The 20,028-nt window shown below is 37.5% G+C and overlaps 1 non-coding gene across 1 annotated transcript; it reads left to right on the forward strand.

The window, feature by feature from the left end:
* The first annotated feature begins 15,562 nt into the window (after positions 1-15,562).
* LOC148578278 (small nucleolar RNA R71) lies at positions 15,563-15,670 on the forward strand. Its single transcript, XR_015903102.1, has one exon. It is a non-coding gene; the product is annotated as a small nucleolar RNA R71 (small nucleolar RNA).
* Positions 15,671-20,028: the final 4,358 nt, after the last annotated feature.

Here is a 20,028-nt window from a genome sequence, read left to right on the forward strand (position 1 = left end):
TTCTACTTTTAAACCGCCCGGATGGAGACATGTAGATCAAGACGGAGGCGGATTTAAAAGCAAGGCTTGGAATCCTGGACTCTATCCTGACATTCGTAGTCCCGGGAGCCTGAAAATCTGTTTGGAGCTGCTCAAAAGCTTTGCATGCTTAGTTTGGGACCTCGGAGGCTATTGGCATTCCAAGCACTGGTGGAGATTTTTGGACGAATTTAAACATAAACCACCATAACAGGATACTCCTCCAATGTCCAACTGAAGGACTTTAACTAAAAGTGCTAGGTGGGAGACAACCCACCATGGTATGGTCGCTTCTTTTTCAATTTATTTCTTATTCATTGCTTTTATTTCTCCTTTTTTATTTTAATTTATTAAACCTGGAATCATGCATAACATTCATGTTAATCATTGCATTCTGCATTTTTCATGCATATAAAAAAAATATATATATATATATATAGGGGTGCACGATGCGACCGCATGCCCCATGCGATCGCGTTATATTGCGAAAAACACCACCCGCGCGACCGCGTGACCCACGCGGCCGCGTGATATATATATCGGCGTAAGGATCCAACGAACAGAAAGTTAGGCTGGAATCGTGCGGCCCTTGTGCGTTTCGCACAGATTGGCCCACGCGATCGCATGCCCATGCGATCGCGGCACTTGCACAATACCAATCCCACGCAACCGCGTGAGCGACGCGATCGCGTCGCATGAATTGCACATCACCCCAAAAGGAGACAGAGAGTTGCACTAAAACGGCGCTGGAGTCGTGCGTTTAGCACGAATTCCAGCGACGCGATCGTGCGACCCACGCGATCGCGTCACCCTTCTTTCCCCCCTCTCATGCGATCGCGTCACTCCTATTTTCACCCTAACCACGCGACCGCGTGGATTCAAAAGTATAACCCCCCAGCCACGCGAACCCTATCAGTCGCGCAGCCCCCCACCCCCAACCCCCTTCCCCATCTCTGCTCCTTCTTCCTCCAACCACCACCCAGCCGCCACTGCGCCATCACCCAGACGCCGCCGTCCTCCACACACCGCCGCCGCAACCCCCTCCCCTCCCTTCTTTCTTCTTCTTTCTTCCTCTCTCCTCCCCTCTCCACCACTGCCCACCGCGACCACCGCCCACCACCGCCGGCCATCCAGCCACGCCACCCACCCACAACCCCCCTTCTTCTATCACTAACCTTAAACCCTCTTCGCCACTGCCCCCCTCAGCCGCCACCGCGACACCGTGCCCCGCCACCGCGCCGGACGCCGCCGCAGCCACCTTCTTTCCCGTTCCACCCCTCCCGCCTACCAGGTTCCGCAAAACGCAACCCCCCTTTTATCCGTTCGTCGTTTTTCTGTAATTTTTTCCGTTTCTGTTCATCATTAGGATAGATAGATATGCATGCTGTAGTGGATTTTTAGGTTGTTAGGTAGCTTAGGCTGTGGTTAGTGGATCTAGGTCTGTTTACTTGCACTGTTCCTATTTATGTTTTATCATAACTGCAATTCTGCTGTTCCTGTGACTTCGTTCATATGCTGTGATTTCTTGCAATTGCTGCTTGTTACTCTAAAATTTTCCTGTTTCTATTCATTACTGATAACTGCAGCAAGTTTTTAATTCATATGAACTGCTATGATTGCTGTTTATTTTCCGGGACACTCCAATTTTAGCCGGAATGCTGCCCAAATTTTTTGTAAATTGTTTTCATTCATGTTTTGGTTTGGCATTTCTGAACTCTGTTTTACGCTACTTTACCCAAACCATTTCATGAATGCTATGGCAGACTTTCTTATCCTCTTTGATTTCCTTGTTCATAAACTGCATTTGTGATTCACTGATTCCAATTTTTGCTTTCTTTATTTCTATTCGAATCAACATCACCCTGTTTTCCTTGTTCGATTATGAGTACTTCTATTCTTACCTGTGAATCCTTATTATATGGAATTTTTCTATGCCACTTACTTTAACCCGCACTTTACTAACTCACTAATTTTAATTTACTAATTTCTTTTTCAAATTCTAACCATACTAACCCTTTTAATCTCTTTTCTGATTATTTTCACTTTCCTCTAACTTTCTTACCATGGCATATTGATTATTTTTTTCCGTTTAACATAAATTCAATCACATTTCATTTACTCATTTTCCTTATTTTATTTCCCCTTGCCGCTTTGAGTTTCCTTTGTTTAATTGCCTATTTGCTTTCCTATTTTATCCATATCCTGGTTTTCTGTTTTTCAGGATGTCTGCCTCACAAAGGAAAGGAAAAGGCAAGGCTACTGGCAAGCGCAAGAGAGGAGATTCCTCCCAGTCCATCATTGCTCTAATGCACGATTCTTCATGGCGGGAGAAGAACTTCACACAGCAGGAAAAAGCTGACCAGCTACTCCCTGCAAATGATCCTACAAAATTTGCAAACCGGTACTGTGAGCTGAAGTACCCAGCTTTTGCAAACTCCAGAAATCTATACCTGGAACGAACTCTGAAGATTCCAGAAGCACTCCAGCAGTACACCACTGAGCAAATCAAGCAAAGGGGCTGGTTTTTTCTGGAGCGAACACTGACAGAGGTCAACGCATCTTGAGTCCGGAAATTCTACTGCAACTACTACCTCACCACCCTAGATGCAGTGAATCTGAGAGGAAAACAAATTCTGGTCACTGAGGAGGCCTTAGAGGACATTCTCTGGCTCCCAGCCAAGTCCGATCAGCCTGATGGTTATTCAAAGGCTGAGGAGGACATGCGTCAGATGCAGTTTGATTGGGATGCTGTGAAGGCACGGATAGCTCTCGACCCGACAGTCCCTTGGGTGATGGGTCAGGACACTACCATGCCTAGAGGGATCAAGAGAGCATACTTAAATGATGAGGCTCGGTTATGGCATCAGATCTTGAGTAATTATGTGATGCCGAGTACTCACGAGACGGAGATCCCGGCTGCTATGATCACCCTCCTTTGGTGTGTGTTGGAGGGTAAGGACCTTTATTTGCCACGTTTCATTCGGCACTATATGGCCAGGGTCCACGTCCGAGGCACCCTCCCTTTTCCATATCTGGTTACACAGCTTGGCCGTCGAGCTGACGTGCCATGGGAGGATGCCGATGAGAGACCACCAGCGGCGGATTGCAGGAAGATCATTCCGCACAGCCGGAACTTCTTAGCCTTGGGCCACAGACCACCACCATTCACTACTACTGATGAGTCAGCCCCACCGTCTGCTGGACCCTCTTCCTCCACTGCTGCACCACCTACCCCTGCGACCACCACTGCACCTCCACCTGCCACAAAGCCCGTCTATCATCTGGTGCACCGCTTGTTCCGACGACTTGACCAGATGGAGCGTCGCAACAAGCAGCACTATGAGCACCTAAAGCTGATGATACGATTCGGTGACATCCCCTCCGAGCCCGACACACCGTCCGAGGCATCTGAGGAGGAGGCGGATGCGCCCGAGGCAGAGACCCATCCCCAGGAGGCAGCACCAGCCGCACAACAGGCAGCAGTCCCACATCAGATTGAGGCTGCAGATCTTGAGATCCCGGTCCAGTCAGCACCTCCTCCACAGCAGCCAGACTCCCAGCCTACCACCATTGAGACTACAGCTACCATCCCTTCCAGTGATGACACTCCTTCACACCCGGCTTGATTGAGCATCGGGGACGATGCTTCCTTTTAAGTGTGGGGAGGTCGCCATCTTTGGCGTTTATTTTGGTGAACCACTACATCTTTTTTTTCTTTTATTTTGGATATTTTTCTATATTTTTCTTTTTACTGTTATTTTCTGAGTACTTATACATTGCTTTCATGTATTTTTACTCTATTTTCTGCATTTTGCATCTTTAGTTCATATTTTAGCCATTTAGTTTATTTTAGTTATTTAGTTTAGTTTGCAATTCTGATTTGTTAGTGGATTAATTAGTATAGTTTACCCTTTTTAGCATAAGATAGTATAGTTTAAATAGAAAAATATAAAAAGGAAGTAAGCTAGGAAATTGAACATAACAGATTTAAATCCACAAACCTTATATATAGCATTACATGATGTAGTTAAGCTGACAACATTTCATCAAGGAGGAACATTAAAACTTTAAAAGCTACCCTAAATAAATTTTTTTATGAGAATAATGGGAATTTTTAACTAAACCTGCATACAATATATAAATGATATATGATGCTTGAGTTAGAGAACACACAGCCTGTGAGTCTTGAGCTTAATTGTATGGTTGCATTCAAACCATAATTTCATTTCTGTGTGTTTCATTTCTTTTTATTCTGATGTTCTTTACTTTGCTTTAATCTATATGTCCAATTATAGAATATAGAATGTAGATACATACCAAGAGAATGATTGAGGCCATCATTTGATTTCAGCTCACTTACCCCAAATTAGCCTACCTTTTACATCACCCTTGTTAGCCCCCTTGAGCCTTTTAAAACCCCTTTATTCTATTTAGCCAAATTACTAGCCTTAAGTAGAAAAACAAAAGAAAATTCCAAGTGAATCCTTGGTTAGCTTAAGATAGAAAATCATGAATAGAGTTAAATGTGGGAAACCTTTTGGGAACATGGATGATAGAAACAAAAGGTAGAGAAGTTAAAAGAAATAAAATAAATTTGGGAAGCATGCTCATGAGAAAATCAGAGTGATTTAATTGCCATGTGCCTTGAAAAAAAAAAAGAGTTATTTTTCAGCATTTAAATAAAAGGGGGATACAAAAGAAATTCCCCAATGCAAAATAAAAGCAATGCACATGGAATAAAAAATAAAAAGTGAAACATGAGTATGTAACAATAAGTGGGATAATATGGAAAAATAGGCAAAGAAGTTTTATTTTACTAAATATGTATGTTAGGTGAGATCTTAGTCTAATTAAGGATTCACTTATTAGCTCACTTGACCCTATACATAAATCCTTACCTTTACCTTGACCCTATTACAACCTCAATTAAAGACCTCATGACTTTTTGGTATGACTATATTCTATAATTGTTGATTGGTTAGATGAAGAACAAAGCTATGCAAAGTAAGAATAAAAAGAAAAATAGAGTGAATAAACCCAATAAACACTGAGTGACTAGAGAGTAAACACAAAATCCAGTGAGGGTTCTATAACTCATCAACATATATCTGTGCTTATATTTACTAATTGTTTTGCAAGTTTGTACAATGTTTTCTTTCCCACCTCATTTGCTAAAATGCTTTATTATTTAAGGGTTGACTATATATATATATATATATATATATATATATATATATATATATATACATGACTCCTTGAGAATGTGAATTAACTTGGCTACATGTAAGCTTTATATATGAGAGTTGCATGATGCATCATTCATTTAGGTAGTTGCATTTAAATTAGGTTGCATTGCATGACATTCCATCACTTTAACCTTAATTATTTACCTTGGATTTAGCATGAGGGCATGCTAGTGTTTAAGTGTGGGGAGGTTGATAAATCCATATTTCATGAGTTCTTTTGTGCTTAATTTGAGTGATTTATACAATCCTTCACCTACTTATTCACATTAATTGCATGGTTTTACTTTCCCTTCCTTATTATGTCATATTGTGAAAAAACATGTTTCCTAAGCTTTAAAAATTAGTTATTTTAATTACCTTTATTTCCATTCGATGCCGTGATCAGTGTGTTGAGTAGTTTCAGATTTTCTAAGGCAGAATGACTTAAAGGATGGAGAAGGAAACATACTAAAATGGAAGGAGAAAGCAAAACGGAGCTTTAAGGAAACTGGTATTCACGCGATCGCATGGATGACGCGATCGCGTGCCAGAAGCGAAGATGCAGCGACGCGGCCGTATGACTGACGCGACCGCGCGCCTTAAGCAGAACGCACATGATGCGGTCGCATGACTGACGCGACCGCGTGGTAAGGAAAAGCTCCAAACGACGCGACCGCGTGACCCACGCGGACGCGTGACAGAGGCCACGTATCAGAATTTACAGAATACGCCCCCAGCGAATTCTGAAGCCCTTTTTGGCCCAGATCCAAGTACAAACAGCATAGACCAGAGGTTATAAAGTGTGGGAATGCATCCATTCAAAGGGAGCTCGCATATTTTTATTTTTCAATGATTTAGATTTAGTTGAGAGGGAGATCTTATCTCTCTCTCTCTCTTAGGATTTAGGATTTCTTCTTGTTTTAAGAGTGACTCTCAATCCAGGTTTTACGTTCCTTTGTTTTAGCTTCCTTTTACCTTAATTTATTCCAGCACTTGAATTGATCACTTAATTTATGAATTTCTTCCATGCTACAGACTGTTATTTGAATTAATGATAATTGAGGTATTTTCAGTTTATGATTGTTCTTTTGATTTAAGTTACCATTGCTTTCCATCTAAGGATATTTTTATTATTCCAGCAATTTTACTCTTTCCCCTTTTGGTCCTGGTTAAGAATTCAGTAACTCAACAGTTATTAAACTCAACATAACTGATAATCGTTATCTTGCTAATTGAGCTGAACTTAAGTAATCCCAACCTTTTCTTAGGAAATAAATAGGATTCAAAGGTCAATTTAATTAGTCCCCTGAATTTTCTTTGCCCTAGTAAAGGTTGACCAAGTGGAGTTTAGATTCAACTTTCATTATAGTTGAGAGAGATAACTACGTTGGACCTCCAACTTCTCTTACCTTGCCAAAAGCCTGCTTTACAGTATTTATTTATTTTAATTACCATTTACTTTACTTGTCATTTAAATTACTTGCTTCTCATCTTCTAAACCCCGATTACAACCTTTATAGCCAATAATAAGAACATACTTCCTCGCAGTTCCTTGAGAAGACGATCCGAGGTTTGAATACTCGGTTAACAATTTTTAAAGGGGTTTGTTGCTTGTGACACCCAAAACGTTTGTACGAAGGGATTTTTGTCGGTTTAGAGACTATATCTACAACGCAACTGTTTCTATGAATCTCTTTACTGGTAAAAACCCCGACGTCAGGTATTCCGAGTAGGATTCTGGGATTTAATGACTGTGACGAACTTCAAACTCGCGAGTGCTGGGCGTAGTGACAGACGCAAAAGGAGGGTGAATCCTATTCCAGTATGATCGAGAACCTCAGATGATTAGCCGTGCTGTGACAGAGCATTTGGACCATTTTCACAAGAGGATGGGATGCAGCCATTGACCAAGGTGATGCCTCCAGATGATTAGCCATGCAGTGACAGCGCATCGGACCATTTTCCAGAGAGGATGAAAAGTAGCCATTGACAATGGTGATGTCCTTACATAAAGCCAGCCATAGAAAGGAGTAAGGCTGATTGGATGAAGACAGCAGGAAAGCAGAGATTCAGAGGGACGAAAGCATCTCTATACGCTTATCTGAAATTCTCACCAGTGATATACATAAGTATTTCTATCTTTATTTTCTGTTTAATTAGTATTATTTTCGAAAACTCCATAACCATTTGATATCCGCCTGACTGAGATTTACAAGATGACCATAGCTTGCTTCATACCAACAATCTCCGTGGGATCGACCCTTACTCACGTAAGGTTTTATTACTTGGACGACCCAGTGCACTTGCTGGTTAGTTGTATCGAAGTTGTGAATGAAAAACGATTTATTAAGACGTGCGTACAGAGTTTTTGGCGCCGTTGCCTGAGATCACAATTTCGTGCACCAGCTTTTCAAAAGGGAAGACAATGAAGATCATATATTCCTTTCATAAAACACGTTGCAAGAGAAAAAGAAAAAAAATGTTCTAAGTTCATTCATCTTTGAATGCGATTGATGACAATAAGGATGTGTATAAAAAAAAACAACAATAACAACAATAATCATGCATCATATATATCTTTCAGAAAAAAAATTCAGTTGAAAATATTGAGTTATGTTTTTGAAACTCATCATCATATCATGATCATATATTGCCTTAAGCATTTCAATCATATGATTTTTATTTTGTGAGAAAATCATATCCAATTGATATCCAAAAGCAGCCTATTTTAATCATGAACAGCCTATTCTATCAAGTAACCATTGCATTGAGACTAACTCATTAGTCATCAAATATTTACTTTATGGGACAACCATACCCGACTGATATCACATTTGCCTTTTCATGGGACAACCGTATCTAACAGGTACCTATATTGTCTTTTTCTTGTGAGGCAACCATAACCAACTGGTACCCATCTTTGTTTTTCCATTCTTCATGGGACAACCTAATATAACGGTACTCATCATATTTTTCTTTCCCTGTGAGGCGACCATACTCGATTGGTACCCATCTTATTTTTTCTTCCCTTATGAAGTGACTATATCCGATTGGTACCCACTATTTTTTTTTTTTTTTGGGTAACGGAATTCAATTAGTACCTATTATTTTTTATTTGAAGGTTATCTTGCTAGTCACCTTGCTTAAAAGTTCTTATCACATCACATTTTATCTTCATTATGTGGCAACTGTATCGGCCAGTACTCATTATGTGGGGCAATTACATCAAATCAATACCCATTGTATTTCATTATCTAATCATACATGTTAATTTTATATAACATGGGACAACCGTGCCGATCCAGTACCCATTGTATTTCACTTCCAAAAATTCTTAGTCTTCTGTTATATCTTTATGTTTCTTTCAACCGCACCAAGACGTTACCAACCATGTATTTTGATAGTACTCAATCTTTCTTCAAGGACAAGTTTGGATCAACTCCTTTGTCTTTTTATTTTTTTATAAATAAAAATGCAAAGGGGGCGGTTGTTGATATCTAAAATTTTTTAAATAATTACATATTATTATTATTATTTTGAGAAAATAAAAAATATAAATATAAAAAGTCACAACAATATTTTCTGATACATTAGTATCTAAAAAAACCAAAAATAAAAAATTGTGAAAGTCACAAGTAGCAAGTCAGCAGTAGATCAAAGCCAGAGACAAAATCTTTAGCAACATGAAGATGTTGAATAATAAAGACATGTCCATCTTATCTAAAACTTGCCATTGAAAATACTTGTCAAAGCATGTACGAGTGTTAAAATTTTCTTCTTCAATTTGCGTTGATGCAAGAACATTTTTTTTTTCTATAAGTACTACAAGCAAATCAGTGCAAAGGGGAAGGAGATTTAAAACAAAAAAGGATTTGAAAAGAAGAAATTTTGAAAAGGAGATTTAAAAAAGAAAAGATTTGAAAACGAAAAAAAAAAGTCAAAGAAAAAATTCGAGAGGAGGTTTAAAAAAAATACACAGAGAGGAGAGCTTATAGATCATTACCATCAAAATAATTTTCGCAAAAGATATGAAAATTTTAGCACAAAATTTTTAGAAAAATATCTCAAAGATTTAGTGTAATCAAATATTTTTGGTATATTACTTATCTGTGCTTATTTTATTTTGTAAATATTATTACAATTATTCATATTTTTTCCCACATAAATATTATCTATATTAATTCAGTTTATCAAAAATAAAATTAAAATAAAAAGAAGACTAAAATAAACTTAATTATTATTGAAACAGATCTTATAAAACATCATGTTTATTATCTGTAAAATTATATTACATTTGATGTTAAAGCATATTTGTAAATATGTGATGTGTTTTTTATCTGAAAAATATGTATGGTGCTTATGAAATTTTCATCTGAATGTGTGTATGAAAATGTTCAGAAAGATGTAAGAGTATAATCTGTGTTAAAAATGATAGTGAATTTAATTTGTAAGAATGTAAAGGTTTGATTGAATTATTTTATTTGTTTATTTTATTTTTTTTTAAAAAAGAAAACATCATCATTTTTAATCATTCACTTTCTTTTGTGACCTCGTGTCGTGACTCCAAGATTGTGAAAGTGTCATTTTATTTTATTATTTTTTTATGAGAAGATTTTTAAAAAATAAAGTAAATTTTGCAATTCCTATTATCTGAACACCGAACCTCCAAGGGAAACAACACTTCAATCACCATTAGGCTATCAGATAATTTGTTACTAAAATATGAGTCAAAAATAATTTTAAAATAAATATAATGAGATACTTCATACATATTAATAATTAATCTGCCAATTCTTTTCCCTTTTTTTATCATATTCAACACTAACAAATATAATACATGTAACCTTTTTTATTTCATTTCCATTTTTTTATTATTTAATTAAATATTCTTATACATCTTATAATATCATTGGTGTGCGAAATCGTGATCTTTACTTCCTTGATAACGGCGCTAAAAACTTCATACGCACGTTTATATTCTTAATTTTGTTTTACAACTTCGTACAACTAACCAGCAAGTGCACTGGGTCATCCAAGTAATAAACCTTACGTGAGTAAGGGTTGATCCCACGGAGATTGTTGGTATGAAGCAAGCTATGGTCATCTTGTAAATCTCAGTCAGGCGGATTAAATTGCATTAAGAAATTATAGTGGATGAAAATAAATAAAATAGGATAGAGATACTTATGTAAATTATTGGTGAGAATTTCAGATAAGCGTATAGAGATGCTTTCGTTCCTCTGAACCTCTGCTTTCTTGCTGTCTTCATCCAATCAGTCCTACTCCTTTCTATGGCAAGCTTTGTGTAGGGCATCACCGTTGTCAATGGCTACTTCCCATCCTCTCTGTAAAAATGGTCCGATGCGCTGTCACTGCATGGCTAATCATCTGGAGGTTCTCGATCATACTGGAATAGGATTCACCCTCCTTTTGCGTCTGTCACTACGCCCAGTACTCGTGAGTTTGAAGTTCGTCACAACCATCCCTTCCCGGATCCTACTCGGAATACCACAGACAAGGTTTAGACCTTTCGGATCTCAAGAATGGCTGTCCATGGATTCTAACTTATACCACGAAGATTCTGATTAAGGAATCCCAGAGATACTCATTCAATCTAAGGTAGAACGGAAGTGGTTGTCAGGCACGCGTTCATAGTTGGGAATGATGATGACTGTCACGATCATCACATTCATATTGAGGTACGAATGAATATCTTAGAATCGGAATAAGCTTGAATTGAATAGAAAAACAGTAGTACTTTGTATTAATTCATGAGGAACAGCAGAGCTCCACACCTTAATCTATGGAGTGTAGAAACTCTATCATTGGAAATACATAAGTGATAAGGTTCAGGCATGACCGAATGGCCAGCCCCCAATCGTGATCTAAAGATGAAACTAAAGATAGCATAAAGTCCTATTTATACTAAACTAGTTACTAGGGTTTATAGAAATGAGTAAATAATGCAGAAATCTACTTCTGGGGCCCGCTTGGTGTGTGCTTAGGCTGAGCTTGAAGTTTACACGTGGAGAGGTCATTCTTGGAGTTGAACGCCAGTTTGTAACGTGTTTCTGGCGTTGAACTCCACTTTGCAACTTGTTTCTGGCGCTGAACGCCAGACTGCAACATGAAACTGGCGTTCAATGCCAGTTTGCGTCATTTAAACTCGGGCAAAGTATGGACTATTATATATTTCTGGAAAGCCCTGGATGTCTACTTTCCAACGCAATTGGAAGCGCACCATTTGGAGTTCTGTAGCTCCAGAAAATTTACTTTGAGTGCAGGGAGGTCAGAATCCAACAGCATCTGCAGTCCTTCTTCAACCTCTGAATCTGATTTTTGCTCAGGTCCCTCAATTTCAGCCAGAAAATACCTGAAATCACAGAAAAATACACAAACTCATAGTAAAGTCCAGAAATGTGATTTTTACTTAAAAACTAATAAAAATATACTAAAAATTAACTAAATCATACTGAAAACTATATAAAAACAATGCCAAAAAGCGTATAAATTATCCGCTCATCATAACACCAAACTTAAATTGTTGCTTGTCCCCAAGCAACTGAAAATCAAATAGGATAAAAAGAAGAGAATATACTATAAATTCCAAACTATCAATGAAACATAGCTCCAATCAGATGAGCGGGACTTGTAGCTTTTTGCCTCTTGAATAGTTTCGACATCTCACTTTATCCATTGAAGTTCAGAATGATTGGCATCTATAGGAACTCAGAGTTCAGATAGTGTTTTTGATTCTCCTAGTTCAGTATGTTGATTCTTGAACACAGCTACTTTATGAGTCTTGGCCGTGGCCCTAAGCACTTTGTTTTCCAGTATTACCACCGGATATATAAATGCCACAGACACATAACTGGGTGAACCTTTTCAGATTGTGACTCAGCTTTGCTAAAGTCTCCAATTAGAGGTGTACAGGGTTCTTAAGCACACTCTTATTTTTGCTTTGGACCTTGACTTTAACTGCTCAGTCTCAAGTTTTCAGTTGACACCTTCACGCCACAAGCACATGGTTAGGGATAGCTTGGTTTAGCCGCTTAGGCCAGGATTTTATTCCTTTAGGCCCTTCTATCCACTGATGCTCAAAGCCTTGGATTCTTTTTATTACCCTTGCCTTTTGGTTTTAAGAGCTTTTGGCTTTTTCTGCTTGCTTTTTCTTTTTCCCATTTTTTTCTGCAAGCTTTTGTATTCACTGCTTTTTCTTGCTTCAAGAATCATTTTTATGATTTTTCAGATTATCAAATAACATGTCTCCTTTTTCCTTATTCTTCAAGGGCCAACATATTTAACATTCATAAACAACAACTTCAAAAGACATATGCACTGTTCAAGCATTCATTCAGAAAACAAAAAGTATTGTCACCGCATCAAAATAATTAAACTAGTTTCAAGGATGAATTCGAAACCATGTACTTCTTGTTCTTTTGTAATTAAAAAATTTTTCATTTAAGAGAGGTGATGGATTCATATTCACTACTTTAAGGCATAGACACTTAGATACTAATGATCATGTAATAAGACACAAACATAATTAAACATTTAACATAAAAAAATGAAAAACAGAAAATTTAAGAACAAGGAATGAGTCCACCTTAGTGATGGTGGCGTTTTCTCCTTGAGGAACCAATGATGTCCTTGAACTCTTCTATGTCTCTTCCTTGTCTTTATTGCTCCTCCCTCATTGTTCTTTGATCTTCTCTAATTTCATGGAGGATGATGGAGTGCTCTTGATGTTCCACCCTTAGTTGTCCCATGTTGGAACTTAGTTCTCCTAGGGAGGTGTTGATTTGCTCCCAAAAATTCTGTGGAGGAAAGTGCATCCCTTGAGGCATTAGTGGTTATGAAAAAAAAGCAATGCTTTTTCCACACCAAAATTAAAATGTTTGCTCGTCCTCGAGCAAAAGAAGAAAGAAAGGATGAGAAGAAGGAGAGATGAAGGTGTGTTGATGGTTTGAATTTGAGTGGGTGGGTGTAGGTGATGGGGAAGAGAGATTGAGGTGATTGGTGAAGGGTTCTTGGGAAAGGGTGATATAGGATTATGAGGAGGGAAGGTGAGTGGAGGTAGGTGGGGATCCTGTGGGGCCCACAGATCTTGAGGTGTCAAGGATTTACATCCCTGCACCAATTAGGCATGTAAAACGCCTTTGCATGCAATTCTGGCGTTTAAACGCTGAATTGATGCTTGTTCTGGGCGTTCAACGCCCAGATGCAGCATGTTTCTGGTGTTGAACGCCAGTTCTATGCTTGTTTCTGGCGTTCAGCGCCAGCTCTTCTCAGGGTGCATTCCTGGCATTTGAACGCCAGGATGTTGCTTGTTTCTGGCGTTCAACGCCAGATCCATGCTCTGTTCTGGCATTGAACGCCAGCCAGATGCTCCTTACTGGCGTTTAAATGCCAATAAGTCCTTCCTCCAGGGTGTGATTTTTCTTTTGCTGTTTTTGATTCTGTTTTTAATTTTTGTATTTATTTTGTGACTCCACATGATCATAAACCTAATAAAACATGAAAGAACAATAAAAATTAAAATAAAATTAGATAAATAAAAATTGGGTTGCCTCCCAACAAGCGCTTCTTTAATGTCAATAGCTTGACAGTGGGCTCTCACGGAGCCACACAGGTGATCAGGTCAATTTTATGGACTCCCAACACCAAACTTTAGAGTTTGGATATGGAAGTTCAACACCAAACTTAGAGTTTGGCTGAGGCCTCCCAACACCAAACTTAGAGTTTGACTGTGGGGGCTTTAGTTGACTCTGTACTGAGAGAAGCTTTCTATGCTTCCTCTCCATTGTTACAGAAGGAGATTCTTGAGTTTTAAACACAAGGTTGTCCTCATTCAGTTGAAGGATCAATTCTCCTTTGTCTACATCAATCACAGCTCTTGCTGTGGCTAGGAAGGGTCTTCCAAGGATGATGGATTCATCCTCATCCTTTCCAGTGTCTAGGATTATGAAATCAGCAGGGATGTAAAGGCCTTCAACCTTTACTAACACGTCCTCTACTAGTCCATAAGCCTGTTTTCTTGAGTTATATGCCATCTCTAATGAGATTCTGGCAGCTTGCACCTCAAAGGTTCTCAGTTTCTCCATTACAGAGAGGGGCATGAGGTTTATCCCTGACCCAAGGTCACATAGAGCCTTTTCAAAGGTCATGGTGCCTATGGTACAAGGTAATAAGAACTTTCCAGGATCCTGTTTCTTCTGAGGCAATCTCAGTTGTTCCAGATCACTCAGTTCATTGGTGAGCAAGGGAGGTTCATCTTTCCAAGTCTCATTACCAAATAATTTGGCATTTAGCTTCATGATTGCACCAAGGTACTTGGCAACTTGCTTTTCAGTAACATCCTCATTCTCTTCAGAAGAAGAATACTCATCAGAGCTCATGAAAGGCATAAGGAGGTTCATTGGAATCTCTATGGTCTCTAGATGGGCCTTAGAGTCCTTTAGTTCCTCAAAGAGAAACTCTTTGTTGATCACTGGACGTCCCAGGAGGTCTTCCTCACTGGGATTCACGTCCTCTTCCTCCCTTGTAGGTTTGGCCATGATTGTTATATCAATGGCCTTGCACTCTCTCTTTGGATTCTCTTCTGTATTGCTTGGGAAAGTACTAGGAGGGGTTTCAGTGATTCCTTTACTCATCTGGCCCACTTGTGCTTCCAAATTTCTAATGGAAGACCTTGTTTTATTCATGAAACTCACAGTGGCCTTAGATAGATCAGAGACTAAATTTGCTAAGCTAGATGGATTCTGCTCAGAATTCTCTCTCTGTTGCTGAGTGGATGATGAAAAAGGTTTACTATTGTTAAACCTGTTTCTTCCACCATTATTAAAGCCTTGTTGAGGCTTTTGTTGATCCTTCCATGAGAAATTTGGATGATTTCTCCATGAGGGGTTATAGGTGTTTCCATAAGGTTCACCCATATAATTTACCTCTGCTATTGCAGGGTTCTCAGGATCGTAAGCTTCTTCTTCAGAAGATGCCTCTTGAGTACTGTTGGATGCAGCTTGTATTCCATTCAGACTCTGAGAAATCATATTGACTTGCTGAGTCAATATTTTGTTCTGAGCCAATATGGCATTCAGAGTATCAATTTCAAGAACTCCCTTCTTCTGAGGCATCTCATTACTTACAGGATTCCTCTCAGAAGTGTACATGAACTGGTTATTAGCAACCATGTCAATGAGTTCTTGAGCTTCTGTAGGCGTTTTCTTTAGGTGAATGAATCCACCTGCAGAAGTATACAACGATATCTTAGCTAATTCAGACAGACCATCATAGAATATATCTAGGATGGTCCATTCTGAAAGCATGTCAGAAGGACACTTTTTGGTCAGTTGCTTGTATCTCTCCCAAGCTTCATAGAGGGATTCACCTTCTTTCTGTCTGAAGGTTTGAACATCCCCTCTAAGTTTACTAAGCTTTTGAGGAGGAAAGAACTTGGCTAAGAAAGCCGTGACCAGCTTATCCCAAGAATTCAGGCTATCTTTGGGTTGAGAGTCCAACCACACTCTAGCTCTGTCTCTTACAGCAAACGGGAAAAGCATAAGCCTGTAGACCTCGGGATCAACCCCATTGGTCTTAACAGTATCACAGATCTGCAAGAATTCAGTCAAGAACTGAAAAGGATCTTCAGATGGAAGTCCATGAAACTTGCAGTTCTGTTACATCAGAGAGACTAATTGAGGTTTAAGCTCAAAATTGTTTGCTCCAATGGCAGGGATTGAGATGCTTCTTCCATGTAGATTGGAATTAGGTGCAGTAAAGTCACCAAGCATCTTCCTTGCATTATTATTATTTTCGGCTGCCATCTCCTCTTCCTTTTCGAAAATTTCTGTAAGGTTGTCTCTGGATTGTTGTATTTTAGCTTCTCTTAGTTTCCTTTTCAGAGTCCTTTTAGGTTCAGGATCTACTTCAACAAGAATGTTCTTGTCCTTGCTCCTGCTCATATAAAAAAGAAGGGAACAAAAAATAATAATAGGGATCCTTTTTACCACAGTATAGAGGTTCCCTTGTGTGAGTAAAAGAAAAGAAGAAAAAGAATGAAGAAAAGAAGAATTCGAACTCAGAGGAGGATAGGTTTCGAATTTTTGGGTGGAAGAGAAGTGTTAGTAGATGAATAAATAAATAGAAGGAGATGAGAGATGAGAGAATTTCAAAAATTAATTAAAATAAAAATTAAAAATTAAAGTTAAATTTCGAAAATCAAAGTTTGAAATTAAATTAAAAATTAAAATTTAAAACAATTAGTTAATTAAAAAGGAATTTTGAAAAAAAAAGGGAGGGATTTTCGAAAATTAAAGGTAGAAAGTTAGTTGGGCAGTTTTGAAAAAGATAAGAATCAAACAAAAAGTTAAGTGGTTAAGAGATTTTGAAAATCAAATTTTGGAAAGATAAGATTGAAAAAAGATGTGATTGAAACAAAAAGATAAGATTGATTGAAAAAGATTTGAAAGTCAAATTTTGAAAAGATAGGAAGTTAGAGAAGAAGTTAGAAAGGATTTTAAATTTGATTTCGAAAAAGATATGATTGAAATTGAAAAAGATATGATTGAAAATTATTTTGAAAAAGGTTTGAAAAAGAAATTCAAAAAGATTTGATTTTAAAAATTAAAGTTGATTACTTGACTAACAAGAAACAAAAAGATTTTATTTTAAAATTTAAAGATTGAACCTTTCTTATTAGGCAAGTAACAAACTTTACATTTTTGAATCAATCACATTAATTGTTAGTAATATTTTCGAAAATTATGAGATAGAATTAAGAAAATGATTTTTGAAAAATATTTTTATAATTTTCGAAAATAAATAAGAAAAAATGAAAAAGATTTGATTTTTGAAAAAGATTTTGAAAAAGATAGGATTTTCAAATTGAAAATTTGATTTGACTCATAAGAAACAACTAAATTTTAAAAAGTTTTGAAAAAGTCAACTCAAATTTTCGAAAATTTATGAGTGAAAAAGGGAAAGATATTTTTTTATTTTTGAATTTTTAATGATGAAAGAGAAAAACACAAAATTGACTCAATGCATGAAAATTTTTGGATCAAAACATGTGATGCATGCAAGAACACTATGAATGTCAAGATGAACACCAAGAATACTTTGAATGTCAAGATGAACACCAAGAACTTATTTTTGAAAAATTTTTTATGCAAAGAAAACATGCAAGACACCAAACTTAGAAATTTGCAAACTTCAGACACTAACAAATTGAAAATGCATATGAAAAACAAGAAAAGACACAAAACAAGAAAATATGAAGATCAAACAAGAAGACTTACCAAGAACAACTTGAAGATCATGAAGAACACTATGAATGCATGAATTTTCGAAAATTTTTAGAAAAATAAAAGTATGCAATTGACACCAAACTTAAAAATTAACTCAAGACTTAAACAAACAACATAAAATATTTTTTTGATTTTTATGATTTTGTTAATTTTTTTTGGATTTTTGTATATTATTTTTTTTTCGAAAACATATAGGAAAAAGGAAGTAATGAATTCAAAGTCCTCAATCAAGATTCTAGGAATCATACCAGGTTAGTCTAAAGCTTGATGGCCAGCCAAACTTCAGCATACCATTTTGAAACTTTAGAATTCACTCTTAAAAATTTTAAAATAATTTTTGAAAACAAAGGGAAAAAATTTTTTTGAAAGATTTTTGAATTTTTTTTTTGGATTTTTTTTTGAAAATTATTTTGGAAAAATGAAAAAGAAGAAAACTTTTTGTATTTTTCGAAAATAAGAAATAAAAAGCTTAAAATTAAAATAAAATTACCTAATCTGAGTAACAAGATGAACCGTCAGTTGTTCACACTCGAACAATCCCCGGCAATGGCGCCAAAAACTTGGTGTGTGAAATCGTGATCTTTACTTCCTTGGTAATGGCGCTAAAAACTTCATACGCACGTTCATATTCTTAATTTTGTTTCACAACTTCGTACAACTAACCAGCAAGTGCACTGGGTCGTCCAAGTAATAAACCTTACGTGAGTAAGGGTCGATCCCACGGAGATTGTTGGTATGAAGCAAGCTATGGTAATCTTGTAAATCTCAGTCAGGCGGATTAAATTGCATTAAGAAATTATAGTGGATGAAAATAAATAAAATAGGATAGAGATACTTATGTAGATTATTGGTGAGAATTTCAGATAAGCGTATAGAGATGCTTTCGTTCCTCTGAACCTCTGCTTTCCTGCTGTCTTCATCCAATCAGTCCTACTCCTTTCTATGGCAAGCTTTGTGTAGGGCATCACCGTTGTCAATGGCTACTTCCCATCATCTCTGTGAAAATGGTTCGATGCGCTGTCACTGCATGGCTAATCATCTGGAGGTTCTCGATCATACTGGAATAGGATTCACCCTCCTTTTGCGTCTGTCACTACGCCCAGTACTCGCGAGTTTGAAGTTCATCACAGCCATCCCTTCTCGGATCCTACTCGGAATACCACAGCAAGGTTTAGACTTTTCGGATCTCAAGAATGGCCGTCCATGGATTCTAACTTATACCACGAAGATTTTGATTAAGGAATCCCAGAGATACTCATTCAATCTAAGGTAGAACGGAGGTGGTTGTCAGGCACGCGTTCATAGTTGGGAATGATGATGACTGTCACGATCATCACATTCATATTGAGGTGCGAATGAATATCCTAGAATCGGAATAAGCTTGAATTGAATAGAAAAACAGTAGTACTTTGTATTAATTCATGAGGATCAGTAGAGCTCCACACCTTAATCTATGCAGTGTAGAAACTCTACCGTTAGAAATACATAAGTGATAAGGTTCAGGCATGGCTAAATGGCCAGCCCCCAAACGTGATCTAAAGATGAAACTAAAGATAGCATAAAGTCCTATTTATACTAAACTAGTTACTAGGGTTTACAGAAATGAGTAAATGATGCAGAAATCCACTTCCGTGGCCCACTTGGTGTGTGCTTGGGCTGAGCTTGAAGTTTACACGTGGAGAGGTCATTCTTGGAGTTGAACGCCAGTTTGTAACGTGATTCTGGCGTTGAACTCCACTTTGCAACTTGTTTCTGGCGCTGACGCCAGACTGCAACATGGAACTGGAGTTCAACGCCAGTTTGTGTCATCTAAACTCGAGCAAAGTATGGACTATTATATATTTCTGGAAATCCCTGGATGTCTACTTTCCAACGCAATTGGAAGCGCACCATTTGGAGTTCTGTAGCTCCAGAAAATCCACTTTGAGTGTAGGGAGGTCAGAATCCAACAGCATCTGCAGTCCTTCTTCAACCTCTGAATCTGATTTTTGCTCAGGTCCCTCAATTTCAGCTAGAAAATACCTGAAATCACAGAAAAACACACAAACTCATAGTAAAGTCCAAAAATGTGATTTTTACTTAAAAACTAATAAAAATATACTAAAAACTAACTAAATCATACTGAAAACTATGTAAAAGCAATGCCAAAAAGCGTATAAATTATCCGCTCATCAATCATCATAATCATAAAGATATATTATTATAATTTAATATATTTTATAACTCTTTAAATAACCGATAATAGAAATTAATAGAAGGTTTAATTAGTCTGCAGATCTTTATAGTTTCACCGAATTTTCAATTAGGTCCCTATACTTTTTTCTTTTCAATTGGGTACTACAAAAAAAACAGGATTAAAACGGCAGTTATTTTGGGGAATTACGGCGGTTAGAACCGCCATTATGACCAAAATTGGCGCCTCCAAAAAACGCCGTTATTCTGGGCACCATTTTGGTTATTACGGCAGTTTTTTGATGGTT

This window comes from Arachis ipaensis, chromosome B1 (assembly GCF_059453495.1).
Source record: "Arachis ipaensis isolate K30076 ecotype BB chromosome B1, ASM5945349v1, whole genome shotgun sequence".
In the NCBI taxonomy this organism is placed as follows: Eukaryota; Viridiplantae; Streptophyta; class Magnoliopsida; order Fabales; family Fabaceae; genus Arachis; species Arachis ipaensis.